The 3,649-nt window shown below is 43.4% G+C and overlaps 1 pseudogene; it reads right to left on the bottom strand.

Moving 5' to 3' along the window:
• Positions 1 to 2,372: 2,372 nt before the first annotated feature.
• LOC118834900 lies at positions 2,373 to 3,212 on the bottom strand (annotated as a pseudogene).
• Between the last annotated feature and the right edge of the window lie 437 nt (positions 3,213 to 3,649).

Raw genomic sequence — 3,649 nt, 5'->3', positions numbered from 1 at the left:
TCATTCTTTGAGCTATTCTCCCCCCATCCCCACCCACAATCTGGGCACTCACAAATCTATAAGTTGGTTTTGAGAAGAGTGACTGCTTTTGTACCCTTTGCATCCACACTCCTCTACTATAGCTCACAAGACCCCACAGGTGAGTTTACCTTAAATAGTCGGCCAACAGACACAATTAACTCAAAGCAAAGACATTTAACTAAGCTGGCAAAGTGCAGTAGATACAAAACATTTCCCTCCAAAAACCTGGGGTATGCTCTCCCAGAAATACAGACAATATCATTCAGAAAAGTGGGCATGAATAACAGTACAGTAGCAAATATTTGGGAAACACACATGGCCAAGGCAACTCGAGCCTGCTGCTGGATTGCAGGGCCCTGATGTCTTTTTTCTCATGGTTCTCCCCCTTGGGCACACAGTATCTCTGGGGTCTGTACGTGTGTGTGTAGGGGGTCATTTAGCTGAGATGCCTAGCTTTTCTCTCTGAAGCTCAATTCTTGAATCCATAGTCAGATCTTTTCTCTGCTGCCAGAGAGAGAGCTTATTCCTTTCCACTTGGAATACTGTTCCTCTCCAGGACTGTTTATCTACATGTCTGCCATTAGACTGTGAGCTCCTTTAAATTGGGCACCGGTTTTTTTTTTTTGCCTCTTTTTGTACTCCCTGTGCTTAACCCAGTGACCGGCACATAGTAGGCCCTTAATATTTATTGATTGACTACTCTCCAGAGACAGTGTGTATAGTCTCTCTAACGCATATGTCTCTTCTGTGTCTCAAATTCTCTTAAAATGAGGGCCACAGTTTGAAGGGCCACCCAGGGTGTGGCCTTTCTTTCTGCCCAGTCAGGGGCCAGGCTCCTTTCCAATTCTAACTAGGAGAAAGCCTTCAAGACTCAGAAAGGGAATACAGGGCATTAACACAATTTTGCAATTCATTAACATATTAATACCTCCTAGCCGCTTTTATCTGCCCCCAGCTTTTCAGGATTATCTTGATTGCCAGAGTGGAGACTAAATCCCTCCACCACCCCCAACACCTCCACTACATTTCTATCTATATGCTGTTCACTTCAATGGAAAGTCTTTTCCTTAAGGGCAGAGATTGTTTTGTTTTGGATTTTGCATTTCCAGGGCCTAGCACTTTGCCTGAGTTTAACAAATGCCTATTGAATTAATTAATGGAATACGCTTTTTACAGGACTTCATTAGGTATGTTGCATTCCTGGCCAATAGCCCATCACAACTGCTTCTGAAGTCCTGGGTTAGAATTCCAAATTTTCCAACACCATTTCTTAACTAGCTGTTCGTTTGTTATATCATTTCTCTTCTGAAGTCCTTATCTTTTATCAGTAGCAGTAAGGAAAATACCTTTTTCCTTAAAAAAAGAAAAATTTCTAACAGCTCTTTCTTGGTTCTTTGTGGTGGTACATTTGTTCTCAGAAAAATCAATAGAGGTGAGTCAGCTGTCAGGTTTGACAAGTTTGGAGAGGTTCTCCATTATATTCTAGATACCTGCCTTAGGAAGATGACATACTTCCCTATTGTTCTTAGCAGGCTTATGTGTGGCCACCCCAGAAACCTTCAGAAGGGAGCTGTCAACCACTAAGAGTCATGTCTTCTTCCTTGGAGCAGTATTGGATGTCTTCTCTCCTAAATGGACCTAATGGATTCTCCTCCTCATTTCTTGTAGAACAATAAGCTACTTACTTCATGAGGGTTTAGCAGCTGGGTAGTACAATGGATAGGGCACTAGACTTGTTGTTCAGGTCCTGAGTTCAAATCCTCGGTCTCTCATTAGCTGTGTGACATTAGGCAAATCACTTAATCTCTCTTGGCCTTAATTCCTCATCAGTAAAATAACTCACCGGCCTCTCACTTCCCTCCCTTCTAGCTCAAAATCTCCATTTATTGCCTGCACTTCACTTTCCATTCATTCATCAATACCTTGCTATCTAGCTTCCGTCTTCCCCATTCTTCTCAAAAAATGCTCCCCAAAAGGAGTGATCACCAGTTTGTGGCTCAATCTCAAGGCTTTTTTCTGGCTTCTTCATCTGTGTGTGACTATTGCAATACTCCCAGTCACCATCTTGACACATTCAACTCTCACTCTTTCTCCCTTTCTTTTCTTGCACTGAATATGGTGACTTTTTCAATATAATATACAATATTATATTGTACAATGTATAGTGCACAATATAATACTCTATGTTTCTCCCTTCCATTACAGGGGTGTTTGGGGGCAAGGATATGAATGGGACATGGGATCGTCAGTAGAAGGACATAGGTTAGGGATGTGGGCACCCTAGTGGAGGAACTTCTTTTTTGGCTGGGGATGAAGATCCAAGGCTTCCCACTTTACTCCTAGGAGGCCATCTAGGCCATGAGGTCTACTACATGGTTGCTATAACCGTCCCAGGAAAAGAGATTGACAAAATGGTCATTAAAGGTCATACCAGTGCCAGCATCAAAGGTAGACCAATGGGCATCACTGTTAAAGTCACAGAATACAGCCTGGTCCTCTGTGTAGTCCAACATACCCTTCGACAGTCCTTCTGATAGATGCTTAACCACTTTCTTGATATCATTGTATTTGGCAGGTTTCTCCAGGCAGCAAATCAGATCCACAACAGATACGCTGAGAGTAGAAACATAGAAGGCCATGCTTGTGAGCTTCGTGTTCTCAGGTTTGACCTTGCCTACAACCTTAGCAGCATCAGTGGAAGCATGTTTTGTGCAGCACCATGCCCACCATGCTGCAGCTTGCCAGAGAGGCCATCTACTGTCTTCTGGGTAGTAGTAATGGCACGGATTATGGTCATGAGTCCTTCCACAATGCCAAAGTTGTCATGAATGACCTTAGCCAAGGGGACCAAGCAGTTGGTAGTGCAGGAGGCATTACTGATAATCTTAAGGGAATTACTGTATTTCTTATGGATCACTCCCATCATGAACATAGGGGTATCAGCTGAAGGGGCAGAGAAAATGATCTGCTTGGCTCCACCCTTCAACTGAGCCCCAGCCTTTTCCATGGTGGTAAAGACATCAGTGGACTCTACAACATACTCACCTAGCATTACCCCATTTAATATTGGTGGGATCTTGCCCCCAGAAGACAGTAATGGCTTTTCCATTGATCACCAGCTTTTCATTCTCAGCCTTGATAGTGCCCTTGAACTTACCATGAGCAGAATCATATTGGAATATATAAACCATGTATTGAAGTCAATGGGTGGCTTACTGATGGCCACAATGTCTACTCCATCTGAGTTGAATGCATCCCTGGTCACCACAAGCCCAACACAGCCAAATTGGTTACTTCTGACCTTCACCATCTTGTCTCAGAAATGCAGCTGCGGCAAGGGATCCTGTCACTGAGATTGGGGGAAGAACTGAGAGCCAACTCTCTTTGCCTCTATTACCTTCACTTATGTGGTTTCCTTTTTATTTCTGGTGCCTCTTTCTCTGTGTCCTAGGCTGTCATCTCATTCTCCTGCCTCTCCTCAACTGTGAATAACACCCAAGGTTATCACTTTATGCTCTCTCTCCCTCCCAGAGTTTATCTACTCCCACTGCTTTAATTATCACATCTATGTAAATAACTCCCACATCTTTGTTTTCATTCACCACCTATCCCCAGAGCACTCATACTA

This window comes from Trichosurus vulpecula, chromosome 1 (assembly GCF_011100635.1).
Source record: "Trichosurus vulpecula isolate mTriVul1 chromosome 1, mTriVul1.pri, whole genome shotgun sequence".
Lineage (NCBI taxonomy): Eukaryota > Metazoa > Chordata > Mammalia > Diprotodontia > Phalangeridae > Trichosurus > Trichosurus vulpecula.
This window is presented reverse-complemented; position numbering and strand designations above follow the sequence as displayed.